The sequence below is a fragment of the Lepidochelys kempii genome, chromosome 8, assembly GCF_965140285.1.
Source record: "Lepidochelys kempii isolate rLepKem1 chromosome 8, rLepKem1.hap1, whole genome shotgun sequence".
Classification (NCBI taxonomy): domain Eukaryota; kingdom Metazoa; phylum Chordata; order Testudines; family Cheloniidae; genus Lepidochelys; species Lepidochelys kempii.
The window spans coordinates 86,865,059-86,880,489 of NC_136387.1; positions in this window are offsets into that span (position 1 = coordinate 86,865,059).

Consider the following 15,431-nt stretch of genomic DNA (forward strand, 5'->3'; position numbering starts at 1 on the left):
GAGAAACTGGAGTGACTATTGGGTTGCTGGACTTAAGATCCTGAGGGGAAAAAGGACACTGCCAAACTTACTTGGGGGTGGGTCTTTTGCTCATGGTTGGTGTTATGAATCCTGTGTGTGGTGTTTCCCCAACATAATGCCGCATTGTTTCCCTCCTTTATTAAAAGGCTTTGTGCTACACTCAGACTCTGTGCTTGCGAGAGGGGAAGTATTGCCTCTTGGAGGCACCCAGGGGGTGGTATGTAATTGTCCCAGGTCACTGGGTGGGGGCTCGAGCCAGTTTTGCATTGTGTTATTGGAATGGAACCCCTAGATACGGAACCCGGCCCTTGTTGCTGCCAACGCTGACAGGCAGAAGGGTTACACATGCTAGCAGTCTCATGTAGACAAGGCATTGTGCCTTTAACACATAATGTAGGGTTGAGATATGGGGAGTCAAAGCTTGAATTTGACCAGTTTAATATATGCTACAGGCACACTGCTAACATCTTCCAGATTCTAATCTAGACAAGGCCATGAAGATTCAATGCATAGGTACATACACCACATACCCCAGGAAAAACAATTCAACTGTTACTAACCAGCTTTCAATTCACAGAACCAGTTATTCGACGTACACTGATAAATGAGTGTTTGGGCACTACCTGGAAACAAAGGATTAAAAGTAAAGAGGAGTCTGAGTTGCAAAGTTTGGAGCTAAATCCAAATCTGAACATCCACAAACTCTCAAGTTGTTTGGACTCAGAGACCTCCCCAGTTGGAATGATACACACAGGGCCGGGTTAACTCTCCTGTGGGCCCAGGGCTATTAGATTTTGTGGGGCCCGTCTACAAGTCTTTCCTGAGAGGGAGTTTGGTGCAGGAGGGGGCTAGGGCAGGGGATTGGGGTGCAGAAGGGAGTGCATGGTCTGGGAGGGAGTTTGGTGCAGAGTGTTGGGGTACAGGAGAGGGTGAGGAATGTGGGCTCTGGGAGGGAGTTTGGGTGCAAGAGGGGATTCTGAGCTAGGGCAGAGGCTTGAGATACAGGAGGGGGTGCGAGGTGCAGACTCTGGCCAGGAGGTGCTTATCACAGGCGGCTCCCTGATGGCAGCGCAGCAGGGCTCAAGCAGGCTGCCTGCCTGCCAGCCATAGCCCCACGCTGCTCCCAGAAGCGGCTGGCTGCTAGCACATCAATGCGCCCTTGAGGGGAGGGGAAGAGTGTGTCTCCATGTCCTGCCCGCAAGCGCCACCAGGGACAGTGCTGGGGGCAGGGGCAGTGTGCAGAGCCACCCCCCCCCCACCAGGCCCCCTGCCAGAGGACACAGAGTTGTATCACAGCCAGCCACTTCCAGGAGCAGGGTGGGGCTCTGGCATGCAGCCAGCCAGCCTGAGCCCTGCTGTGCCATGGGACTTTTTAGTAGCTTGGAGTTAACAATCACTGCTTGGGATTTATTTTTGCAGGGGTGGCAGGGCCTTGAGCTGGGGCCTTGGGCTGCAGTCCCTAAAGCCCCCGCCTTAATCCGCCCCTGGATACACACACATTCTTGGCTCATTTTTTCTAGTTATTGTGGGAAATTCAGTCAATCATTCTTTCCAAATGTATTTAAAAAAACAACCTTAACAGTACACTTTGGAAACGGTCCAAATTTGCTTACGCTAGCAGAAAGCACAGCATTAAGGCTGGCTGCTAGTCTGCATTTTTATACATACCAAGGCTCAGCTGTAACAATCCATCAGAAGAAATGACAACTTCTGGTTAATTTAACAGGGAGTTCTGTACAGATGAAAGGGAGGAACCAATGGAACAGCCTTAAACCAGACACGATACTGTAGACAAGAGTCATGTGAATGTACCAATGCTTTGTCCTGACCTGTGGTTTCAACACCTCTGCTGTTCTTATCATGGGCAGAAGCTCAAGACACCATTGGTACTGAATTGTGTGGTGGGTTTATAATGTACATAAATGGAGGACTAGTGTCCAGTCTTGCAAGGTCCCAAGCATCCTCAACACCCACTGAATTGAGTCCAGCTCAACGTAGAACTGAAGTGAAGTCAGTGGAAGTTTTGCCTGAGCGAGGACTAAAAGGTCTGGATCCTGCAAAATGAGGAGTGCCTGCAACTCCTATTGAAATCGCTGAGAGCTGGTAGGGATAAGTACCTCCATGGTTATGTCTACACGGAAGCTAGGAGCATGCCTCTCAATACACATAGACTCACACTAGTTCAGCTCAAGCTGGAATGCTAAGAACAGCAGTGTGGATGTTACCACACTGGCAGCTCGGGGTAGCCACCCAAGGTCATACCAGGGGCGGGTGGGGGGGGGTCGGATCTGAGCACAGGTAGCTAGTTGGTGGTGCCACAACATCCACATTGCTATTTTTAGCAAGCTTACTCAAGCTGGCCTAGCATGAGTCTGTCTACCTGGGCTGGGAGGCTCATTCACTCCGTGGCACAGTGCAGATATACCTAGGAGGGCTGCGAGTCTTGACTGCACCCAGGCAGACCTAGATTGCCTTAGAATATCAGCAGTCCATTGCCAAGCCTCTGTTGGTGCTTTGTAAAGTGCTGCATGTGTTTAGAGATAGTTTGTAAACTATCAGTAAACGTAGCTGGTGGAGACAAAAACTACAATTTGAGGGGAAAGGACCCTTTGTGCTCTGCAGAGCAACCTGGAAAATCCTCCCCAAGCATGAGCTGTGAAACTGAGAAAACATTTTTCATTATAAGTGGCATTGCTGAACTTCCGATCTCACTGATGACAACCTGCCATACTGGACCTGTCACATGAGTTTGTGAAAACAGTTTCCTTTCTGCTGGATGAGTGATTTAACAGCAGAGAGAACAGCTGCCAGTGGGAATGTTCAGACACACAGTTTATAAGATGCGTGCTGTATTTATTTGCACTGCAAGGGCACATTTTTTGAGGTGATCTCTGTCTTTATATTCAGGCCTGCCGACAGGGGAGGGGTGGGAAGGGGAAGGGATGGAGAAAGGGGGCAATTGCCCAGAGGCCCAGGCAATTTAAAAGGGCCTGGGAGCCCTGGATCCTTTTAAATTGCCCAGGCAGGCCACAGTGCTCCTAGGCCTGTGCAGGATGGTATCAGTGGCAGTGAAGGCAGACGGGCAGGCATGCGGAAGCCCTGTTTGCGTTAGCTCTCAAGGGTGGGGGTGCTGCTCAGGAGGGGGTAGCTCTTTCTCATTAGTGCTATGCCATTTCTTTAGCCATTATACTTTGCTGCTGGTTCCCTGTGTATAATGATTGTGCTATTAAATCAGTTGTCAGGAGCACCTGGAGGGTGAAACGGGCTGCTCTTGTGGTCTTAGCAATTTAAGCAAACAAATCAGTCATCAACCATCCCATCAGATTACATCAGCAGTTTTCAAGAGCTCTCACACCCTGGTTGAAGCCTTGGATCTGGGGAGTCATTCCACTCTCTTGTAGACTTTGTTCAGACATAGCAGCCTCCATTCCCCCTACAACTAAGGTTGCTGATTGCAGTTATTAGGTCTTAAATACTTCTAGACCCATTCAGTCTCCAGTTCTCTAGGTGTTTCTGCAGCTCAGGAGAGATCAGGATAGTCCAGCCCTCCCCCACATGACCCAAGGGATAGAGAACCAGTGTGGGAAGATGTCCTAGGAAGACATTCAGCAACACTTTGCAAATGCAGACTTTGAACTATCAAGTCATGCTAGCTAAAATATGGCTTCAGGGCTCTGGTATTAGACCAACTGCCTGGACAGGCTATGAATGTGGTTAAAGCTGTGATCTCTGAAGATCAAGGGGGAACATGCTTGCAAAGGTGCTCTGTCAACCCATCTCTACGATCTGCTGTGCTGGCAACAATACTTCAGGATTAGACTAGATCACCAAGGTCAGGTCACAATCCAATGCCTCTAGACCCAGACGACCAAACTTCACCTAATATCCTGGAACTGAGAAGAGTCTATCAGGGCTGCCAGTCATCCCTGCCTTGCCTGAAGGGCATCCGTTTCCAGCAGCTAGTGGACAATATAACACTACTGCCTTGTGCTACGGCAGCCAGCAGGTTGGGATCTATCTGTGACCTCAGAGGGCTACCACATTTTGGTGCTGGTGTGTTAAATCACATTGTACCCACAGCTCTCCCTCCTCCAGAGACACAGAGAACAGCCCTGGCAGAAAGCTGCCCATCACGAGTGGTCCCTGGGAGGATTCAGCAGCCAGCACTGTTCCCAAGGTAGAGAGCCAGCCACAGAATACCATACCAAATACCAGGCCAGTTCCACTCCAAGAGCTCAGGGTCTGCAATGCATTCACTGCGGCTTTCCTCTAATTATTTTCATTCCCAGAGTCCTGGCAATGGCTGGACAGGACAGAGCCAAAGTGCTGCTCTTTGCCCCAGCTTTATAGCCCCAGCTGCCTAATCTGCTGGATTTCTTGTCCCAGAGGTGAAGCTGGACTCTGCACCCAACCCCAGATCCCCGAGTCTGAGTCTGAGCCTGGCTCCTGGACAGTTGACCAGCCTGGGCTGAGGTTGCCTACCAGAAGTCTCTGAGGTGGGAGAGGTTTTCCATCAGATCCTTCAGTCCCTTCATTCAGGACTATCTGGCCTCTTGCTCAAGGTAAGATTTCAGCCTTCTGCCATGTCCTCTCAATTACAGAGATATTCTGATTTCATGCGTTTCCTCCTGCTCCCGAACCACCTCCATCCCAGGACATAAATCTGACACTCCCCAAATTAATGGAGCCTCCCCCCGAGCCATTGTCAGGAAATTCAAAGCAGTTGTTGCAGCCCAGAAATGGCACTTGGCAAGACAATGTTGCCCCAGACAGGATTACCAGTCCCACCCATGTTGTGGAAATTCACAGCAATGTACCGTGCAAACTCCTTACGCAGACACGTTACACCAAGCAGATTTTACTTCACAATGTTACATTACAGTAGGGTTTGCATACCTGTGTCAGTTCCAGGGCTCCCATTTCTGGAGTAGCAATAGACTGACAACAGAATAGGAACCTTTTAAAATCCACAAGTTTAGAACAGGATGCAACTCTCTTCACCAGCTTTTCTTCCAGACCTCCAAAAGATCCAGATCAAGTTCAGTTCAGATCTCATGGCATGTGAACTTAAGACAGTTCTAATTCAGTCCAGCATTATCCCATTCACTTTAGAAGCCACAGAACTCAGAGTGCTGTCCTGCAGCTACAGAATCAGCATTTCTAGTGGTCAATGCAGGGCATAGGGAGTCCGAGTCCTACTGCCAATCTAGCCACTGACAGAGACCTTGAACCACTTAGTTCTGTGCCTCAGTTTCTTCATCTCATACATCTCCAGCTTTGAGATCGTTGCATGAAAGGTGCTATACCAGTGCCCAATATTACTTTACTTATTCTCTTGTTGGACAGAAGCCAAGAAATGAAACCCTAACTGTACATTTTACTTTCTTCTGGTCATTAATTGTGGACACTAATGGAGATTTATGTTCTACATTAGACTTCTAAAAGGAGCTTGTTCAGCATGCCATGTGCAAGAAATTTACTGTAAATTCCTGTTGACCAATCCAATTAAATAATGGCAGGAAATGGTCTTGGATCATGTGTAATTGCTGGAAGATGCCGAAATCTATATTCATTAAATCAGGTTCTCTCTCTTAAGTGCCCACTTTTCTAACAGAAAATGAATTTTTGATTGTTCTGTAGATCAGTTTCTCTTGATTTAAAACAATTAACAGCTTTTATTACAATAATAAATTGGATTTATGAAGCACCTTTAATTCTGCAGGATCCAAATGCTGTTTGCAAATGAGGTCAGATTTTGCTACTCATGTATGAATGGAGAAGGAGTTGTTTGTGGATGACAATCTCAGTAGAGTTAATATAATCCTATCAAAATGAGGCAAAGACGCACTTGTTAATACAGAGGTTTTTTTAAGAAACTGTCTCCTACAGAACCCTTGAGAATCTGGAACCTATCCTGAAGGATGACCCATCACTCTCACAGATCTTGGGAGACAGGCCAGTCCTTGCTTAGAGACAGACCCCCAACCTGAAGCAAATACTCACCAGCAACCACACACCACACAACAGAACCACTAACCCAGGAACCTATCCTTGCAACAAAGCCCGTTGCCAACTGTGCCCACATATCTATTCAGGGGACACCATCACAGGGCCTAATCACATCAGCCACACTATCAGAGGCTCGTTCACCTGCACATCTACCAATGTGATATGCCATCATGTGCCAGCAATGCCCCTCTGCCATGTACATTGGCCAAACTGGACAGTCTCTACGTAAAAGAATCTATCGACACAAATCAGACATCCAGAATTATAACATTCAAAAACCAGTCGGAGAACACTTCAATCTCTTTGGTCATTCGATTACAGACCTAAAAGTAGCAATTCTTCAACAACAAAAAACAAACTACAAAAAACAGACTCCAATGAGAGACTGCTGAATTGGAATTAATTTGCAAACTGGATACAATTAACTTAGGCTTGAATAAAGAGTGGGAGTGGATGGGTCATTACACAAAGTAAAACCATTTCCCCATGTTTATTCCCCACCCCACCCTGTTCCTCAGACTCTCTTGTTAACTGCTGGAAATGGCCCACCTTGATCATCACTACAAAAAGGTTCCCCTCCACCCTGCTCTCCTGCTGGTAATAGCTCACCTTAAGTGATCACTCTCGTTAAGTGTGTATGGTAACACCCATTGTTTCATGTTCTCTGTGTATATAAATTTCCCCACTGTATTTTCCACTGAATGCATCCGATGAAGTGAGCTGTAGCTCACGAAAGCTTATGGTCAAATAAATTTGTTAGTCTCTAAGGTGCCACAAGTACTCCTTTTCTTTTTGAGGATACAGATTAACACAGCTGCTACTCTGAAACTCGAGGGGAAACCAATTATTTCACACAGTAGTCTGGTTCTTGTGTTTAAAATGCCTGTGATGGACCACCAGTCTTTCCGTACAGGACTATCACCGTGCACACATAGGCAGGGAGCAGCCAGAAACTTGGGGGGCTCCCAAGTTTAAGAAAGATTATTTTAACCTGAAACAGGTACGGAAAAGGGCTACTAGGATGATCCGAGCAATGGAAAACCTACCTTGTGAGAGGAGACTCAAAGCTTTGCTTCTTTAGCCGAGCCAAAAAGGTGGCTGAGGGGAGACATGATTATCCCTCTGACATATTTAGAGAGCAAATATCATGGAGGAAGAGGAGTTAAGTTAAGCTAAGCACCAATGTGGACACAGGAAAAAAAATGGATATAAACTGGTCATCAACAAGTTTAGGCTCAAAATTAGGCAAAGGTTTCTAATCATTTGAGTGAAGTTCTACCTTTCAAGGGGAGCAGTGAGGGCAAAAAACTTAACGGGCTCTGTCAAGGTTCCTTCCCCACTCTGAACTCTAGGGTACAGATGTGGGGACCGGCATGAAAAACCCCCTAAGCTTATTTTTACCAGCTTAGGTTAAAACTTCCCCATGGTACAAACTATTTTACCTTTTGCCCCTGGACTTTATTACTGCCACCACCAAGCGTCTAACAAATGTATAACAGGGAAAGAGCCCACTTGGAAACATCTTTCCCCCCCAAAATCCTCTCAAACCCTCCACCCCCTTTCCTGGGGAAGGCTTGATAAAAATCCTCACCAATTTGCATAGGTGGGCACAGACCCAAACTCTTGGATCTAAAGAACAATGAAAAAGCAATCAAGTTCTTAAAAGAAGAATTTTAATTGAAGAAAAAGTAAAAGAATCACCTCTGTAAAATCAGGATGGTAAATACCTTACAGGGTAATCAGATTCAAAACAGAGAATCCCTCTAGGCAAAACCTTAAGTTACAAAAAGACAGAAAAACCGGAATATACATTCCATTCAGCACAACTTATTTTATCAGCCATTTAAACAAAACAGAATCTATTGCATATCTAACTAGATTGCTTATTAGCCCTTTACAGGAGTTCTGACCTGCATTCCTGCTCTGGTCCTGGCAAAAGCAACACACACAGAGGGAACCTTTGTTTCTCCCCCCAGCTTTGAAAGTATCTTCCCTCCTCATTGGTCATTTTGGTCAGGTGTCAGCTAGGTTATCCTAGCTTCTTAACCCTTTACAGGTGAAATGGTTTTTCCTCTGGCAAGGAGGGATTTAAAGGTGGTTATCCTTCCCTTTATATTTATGACACACACACCCCAAATCACAGATAGGGTGAAACGCTGGCTGTGATTTCTTCCTGGAGCTCTAGGAGAAAACAGAGTTAATAAGACACATGCATCTCTAAATATACTAGCAAATGTATAAAGACTTGGTAGTATTTTCCACATCTCAAGGATGATTTTAACCAGTTGACTCTGGGAAACTTTCACAGGAGAGTGCATCAGCCACTTTGTTAGAAGCTCCTGAGATGTGTTGGATGTCAAATTCAAAATCTTGGAGAGCTAAACTCCACTGAATAAGATTTTTGTTATTTCCCGTGGCAGTACGAAGCTACTGTAGCGCAGCATGGTCAGTTTGCAGGTGGAAACGCCATTCCCAAACATATGGGCGTAGCTTTTCCAGAGCTTAGACAATGGCATAACATTCTTTTTCACTGACTGACCAGTTGCTTTCTCTCTCAGACAGCTTCTTGTTGAGAAACGCTACAGCGTGGAATTCTTGATCCAGGCCTTCCTGCATTAAAACTGCTCCCACACCATGTTCAGATGCATCTGTGGTTACTAGAAATGGTTTGTCAAAGTCAGGGGCCCTTAGTACAGGGTCAGATACGAGTGTCGCTTTAAGCTCGTTAAAGGCCTTCTGACACTCTTTGGTCCATTGAATGGCATCTGGCGGTTTCTTTTTGGTTAGGTCTGTCAGTGGGGTGGCGATTGGGGTGGGGTTGGCTGTATTGTGGTACAAATTGCCTGTAATAACCGGCCAAGCCTAAGAAGGATTGAACCTGTTTCTTTGACTTTGGGACAGGCCACTTTTGGATAGCATCCTCTTTGGGCTGTAGGGGGTTGATAGTTCTTTGACCCACCTGGTGTCCAAGGTAAGTCACTCTGTTTAGGCCTATTTGACACTTCTTAGCCTTAACAGTTAGTCCTGCCTCCCTAATGTGGTCGAAGACTTTTTGTAGATGTTCCAGGTGTTCTGCCCAGGAATCCAAAAATATGGCTACATTGTCAAGGTAGGCGACTGCATATTCTCCCAATCCCACTGGAGACCATCTACAAGTCTTTAGAAGGTGGTGGGTGCATTTTGCAGCCCGAAAGGGAGTACATTAAATTCTGTGGTGAAGGCTGACCTTTCCTTGGCGGATTCATCTAATGGTACCTGCCAGTACCCCTTGGTTAAGTCCAAAGTAGAGATGAACTGGGCCCATCCCAGTTTCCCTAATAGTTCATCTGTGCATGGCATTGGATAGTTGTCTGGGCGAGTTACGGCATTTAGCTTATGGTAGTCCACGCAGAAACATATCTCCCCATCTGGTTTGGGAACTAGAACTACTGGAGATGCCCATGCACTGCCTGAGGGGTGGATTACACCCATCTGTAGCATATCCTGTATCTCCCATTCTATACCAGTTTTAGCTTGAGGAGACACCCGGTAAGGTGGGGCTTTAATTGGGTGAGCATTACCTGTGTCAATGGAGTGGTGTGCCTGGTCAGTCCATGGGTGGCTGAGAATGTCAGCGCGTAGCTAGTGCACAGCTCCTTGATCTGCTGTCGCTGCATATGCCCAAGGGTCAGGGAGAGGTTCACTGCTTCCATGCCACCAGCACTTTTCCCTTCGTAGTAGAACCTTCCAGCCACTCAGTGTCATCTCCTCCCTGGGCTGTAAACTGACAAAATTTTAATTCTCTGGAATTAAAGGGCTTTAGAGAATTAATATGGTACACCTTAGGCTTTCGGTTGGAGGTGGGGAATGCTAGGAGGTAATTAACAGCTCCCAGGTGCTCCTGGACCGTGAATGGCCTTTCCCACGACGCTTCCATTTTATGGGCCTGCAGTGCCTTTAAGACCATGACCTGGTCCCCTACTTTGAAGGGATGCCCCCTGGCATGTTTATCATACCAGGCTTTTTGCTCTTTTTGAGCATCCTGTGGGTTTTCTTTAGCAAGAGCTAAAGAGGTTCGGAGGATGTTTTGTAGGTTGCTTACAAAGTCCAGAATGTTAGTTCCTGGAGAAGGTGTAAACCCCTCCCATTGCTGCTTCACCAACTGTAATGGCCCCTTAACCTCGCGGCCTTATACAAGTTCAAATGGTGAAAACCCTAAACTGGGATGTGGTACAACTCTGTAGGCAAAGAGCAACTGCTGCAACACTAGGTCCCAATCATTGGAGTGCTCATTTACAAATTTACGTATCATGGCCCCCAAAGTCCCATTAAATTTCTCCACCAGGCCATTTGTTTGATGATGGTAAGGGGTGGCAACCAAGTGATTCACCCCATGAGCTTCCCAAAGGCTTTCCATAGTTCCTGCCAGGAAATTAGTTCCTGCATCTGTGAGGATGTCGGAGGGCCAACCTACCCTGTCAAAAATGTCTGTTAGTGCCTGGCACACACTTTTAGTCCTGGTGTTGCTTAGAGTGACCGCTTCCAGCCATCGGGTGGCAAAATCCATGAAAGTCAGGATGTACCGCTTTCCTCTGGGTGTCTTTTTTGGAAAAGGACCCAGAATATCCACAGCTACTTGCTGAAATGGAACCTCAATGATGGGGAGTGGCTGGAGAGGGGCTTTGACCTGGTCTTGGGGTTTTCCCACGCTTTGGCATACCTCACAAGACCGGACGTAGATAGAAACATCCTTGCCCATTCCCTCCCAGTGGAATGACCTCCCCAAATGGTCTTTGGTCCTGTTCACCACTGCATGGCCACTAGGATGATCATGGGCTAAGCTCAAGAGCTTGACCCGGTACTTAGTTGGAACTACCAACTGTCTGAGGATGGCAGTCTTCCTGGTGTCCATCAGAAAGAGTTTGGTCCTCTTTCTACAACAAACCTGGATTGATTAGAAGAGCTGAGAGGCGGTGGGTTGCCCCATGCTGCCGTCCAAGCTCTCTGGAGGCGTTCATCTGCTTCCTGTTTGGTCTCGAACTGTTCCCTTGATGCTGGAGACATCAGTTCCTCATTGGATTGTGGACCTAGGCTTGGTCCCTCCGGAAGCGATGTAGGGGATGGGGCTGTTTCCATTGACTGTGAACCACTCTCCGCTGGTGCTCTATGTTGGGGTTCAGGCTCTGGCTGAGCCTCGTGTTGGGTTATCGGCTGCTGCCGGTTCAGGTTCGGTGGGGCCCTCTGGTGTTGGGGTTGCAAGTACTGGATTCAGTGCTGGCAATGGGTCTGGTGCTGGTGGCTCCGCCAGTTCTGGTTCTGGGACTGGCTCTGTCTGGGTCTCTGGGACTGGATCCACTACTGCTGTTGCGGATGTTGGCCAGGGGTCTGGGTAGAACCCCTCTGACTGGGTCCTGGTAGAAGTTCCCAGTCCAGAGCTCTTCCATTTAATTTTTTGGCCAATGTGGTCATCTTGTGAGCTTCAGGAATTTTATGGAGAGTGCACAGTCTCTCAAAGGTGAGAAAATATTCAGCAATATCACTGGATTCATCATACTGTGGACATAGTCGCTCACATTTGTGGATTGTTGGGGAAAGATTGTTAGGGTTATCCAGTAGATTCCGCTCAGCCCTTACCGTCTCCATCTCCAGTGCATGCTTCCTCTCTTTTTCCTTCTCCTCCAGTTCTTTTTCCCTTGCCTCCATAGCTCCCCTGTGGGCAGCCTCTAGGGGTTTTTCTGCCTCTTTCGCAGCCTCCAATCTGGTTAACTCCAATTTGTGTTGTGCCTTGGTTTTGACATGTTTGCCTCTCTGTTTTTAACTAACTTTACACCCGAGAGTTAAAAATAAAAAACAAAAAAAACTTGGCTTGTCAAAAAATAATAGAGTGAGAGATTGTGCTGTAACTGGATACCTATGTTCTCTGATAGTGATTGTCAGCCTGCAGAAAAATCCTTAAAAAAAAAAAAAACAACACTAACACATTTATCTCCAGGCAAATAGACAGAAAACCCCTCTAGTTTTTTGTTGTTTTTTTTTGGGGGGGGGGGTGAGGTTGTTTGTTTTCTTTACCTAAGAGCAACATCAACTTCAGGTCTGTGAAGACTTGTGAATTTCCCTGTAGGAGGTTAACTACCTTGCCTTTAGGTAGAGAAAACTCCGGCTCACAAAAGACAATTACCTTTTGTCTTTGCTCTGGCCCCCAAGCAGAGACAAAAAAACCTCTAACTGCTTTCAGCTTAAAACCTGCTTTCCAGCAGCCCAAAAGAAAAAAAAAATTCCTTTAAAAAAATCTGTGCTTCTGGTTCAAAAAAAAAAAAAAAAATCTCAAATTGATCTCAAAATGATTTCAAGTTAATCGCACCGCTCTGCCACCATGTCAAAGTTCCTTCCCCACTCTGAACTCTAGGGTACAGATGTGGGGACCTGCATGAAAACCCCCCCAAGCTTATTATTACCAGCTTAGGTTAAAACGTCCAAGGTACAAACTATTTTACCTTTTGCCCCTGGACTTTATTACTGCCACCACCAAGCATCTAACAAATGTATAACAGGGAAAGAGCCCGCTTGGAAACGTCTTCCCCGCCCCCCCCCCAATCCTCTCAAACCCTCCACCCCCTTTCCTGGGGAAGGCTTGATAAAAATCCTCACCAATTTGCATAGGTGAACACAGACCCAAACTCTTGGATCATAAGAACAATGAAAAAGCAATTAAGTTCTTAAAAGAAGAATTTTAATTGAAAAAATAAAAGAATCACCTCTGTAAAATCAGGATGGTAAATACCTTACAGGGTAATCAGATTCAAAACATAGAGAATCCCTCTAGGCAAAACCTTAAGTTACAAAAATATACATTCCATTCAGCACAACTTATTTTATCAGCCATTTAAATAAAACAGAATCTAATGCATATCTAATTAGATTGCTTATTAGCCCTTTACAGGAGTTCTGACCTGCATTCCTGCTCTGGTCCTGGCAAAAGCAACACACACAGAGGGAACCTTTGTTTCTCCCCCCAGCTTTGAAAGTATCTTGTCTCCTCATTGGTCATTTTGGTCAGGTGCCAGCAAGGTTATCCTAGCTTCGTAACCCTTTACAGGTGAAAGGGTTTTTCCTCTGGCTAGGAGGGATTTAAATGTGATTACCCTTCCCTTTATATTTATGACAGGCTCCAAGACTGAGCTAGGTAAGTTTGTGGAGGGGATGGTATGATGGGACTGCCTACAATGGCATGTGGACCATTGGCCACTGCCAGGAGAAAAAATTCCCCAACGGCTGGAGACGGGACACTAGATGAGAACAGCCCTGAGTTACTACAGAGAATTCTTTTACAGATATCTGCCTGGCAGGTCTTGCCCACGTGCTCAGGGTCTAACTGATTGCCATATTTGGGGTCAAGAAGGAATTTCCCCCCAGGTCAGATTGGCAGAGACACTGGGGGTGTTTTTTGCCTTCCTCTGCAGCATGGAACACAGGTCACTTGCAGGTTTCAACTAGCGTAAGTGTCAGATTCTCTGTAACTTGACATCTTTAAAACACCAGAGGTTGGGGATCTATTACAACAGTGGGTGGGTGAGGTTGTGGCCTGCAATGTGCAGGAGGTCAGACTAGAAGATTATGATGATCCCTTCTGACCTTAAAGTCTATGAATCTTAGTGGAGGTGGAGGGGACCATAGGTCCTTGTAACCAGGAATCCCCAAATGTCCCGATCCTCCTTTTCCAAAAAAAGCCAGCGTTTCGTTCTCTAGCTAGCACCAACCAGCTGAGCAGGCGAGTTAAACAGCAGGCTAGTGACTACATATATATACACACACCCATAGGGCTACCCCACTACTAATCCTTCCATATAATTACTGTGTCCTCAAACTAGCCCTGTCCTGTATGAGCCAGGTCCAGATGGAGTTAGGGACTCATTGATTCCAGGCAGTTCTGCAAGGGGCAAACCTGCCACCATGTTCAAGCAGTTACTGATCCAGCCAAAACTGGTGCTGACATTTTACTCACAAGGGCACAGAAAGGGAGTGGAAGGACAAGAGCACAAAAGGTTACAGACCTCAAGAAGAGGAGAGAAAAATGGAAAAGAGCAAGAAATAAGGCAAACACTCAAAGCAGGAGATTTTAAATAAATCTAAAATGGCAGATACAAGGTGGATTATAAATGGGATGGAACTGGAAAGCAGGAGACAAAAGAACAGGGGTGAAAGTAAGTCGAATAACTTACTGGTACTCTGGGGCCAGCTCTGGCCCCCAGAAGGGGCAGGGCCTAGGGCAGAAGGGGCGGGGTTGAGGGGGGTCAGAGCCAGCCCCAGCCCACCCTGTAAGGTAAGTGCCCCCCCCCAGGGTAGCAGCAGCAGCCCAGGGCTCCGGGGGCTATTTAAAGGGCCCGCGGCTCCCGTTTCTACCGCCCCGGTCCTTTAAATCGCTGCCGGAGCCCTGCAGCCACTACCCCAGGGCTCCAGCAGCGGGGTTCTAGAGGCAATTTAAAGGGCCTGGGGCTCCAGCCACTGCTGGGAGCCCCAGGCGCTTTAAATTGCCCCCTGGGGAAGCTGGGCTGCCCCAGTACAGTGCACCAGCTCTTGCCGGTACACAGTACCGGGGCATATCAGCTTACTTTCACCTCTGCAAAAGAGTAAACGCAGCCATCTTCCACCATGCTCTTCACAGTAATAACACGGCCTGTTCTATCTGGAAAAGGGAAGGGTGGCTTGATTGAAGGGTGAGCGGCCTTGATTGAGCGGCCATCATCTCCTCTCTCAGACTCCAGTGTCAAATCTTGTCCATACACACCTCTCTGAACTCCCACCAGAACTACATTATAGCACCATCAGCATTACTGCAAAGGCCATCTGGGCAGTGTGAGGGCATGGCCATTGCCCAGCACCCAGCCCCGTTCCACTCTGGCTGGGGTTCTGCAGAAGGTGCTGTGAAGGTTCAGCAGGTATCATTGCTCCTGCAGGTCTCCCCCAGTGGCTCTGGTAGGGCTCTGCTGGCCTCCCTCCTCCAGTGGTAAAATGTCTCTTACCACTGCTACTGGTACTGTCCCCCCCCTTCATCCTGCAGTGAGACAATGGCTGGGAAAGCCACAGTCTACCCTACATGGTCTATTAATTCACTCATGTTTTAAGGTTCTCCTCAGGTAACGGTGATGGAGACTATAAGTACTGAGACAGACAAATAGACAAGGATCGTTTCACTCCCCTCTGGAATACAGACAGGCTCCTCATCCCATGTTAATAAGACACTTATATGGTGTAATAGCTGAACTGTGTTTTACATTTTAAAGAGAAATTAAAATGTGTTGCTTAACAGAGCAAGAGACTAAAATTCAGGACTGTTGGACTGAGATCCTCAGGCCAGGTAAAACATACAGAGTAGCATAAAGGTGCTCTACAAGCCCCCTTTCCATCTGGGGAAGAAGTTCTCT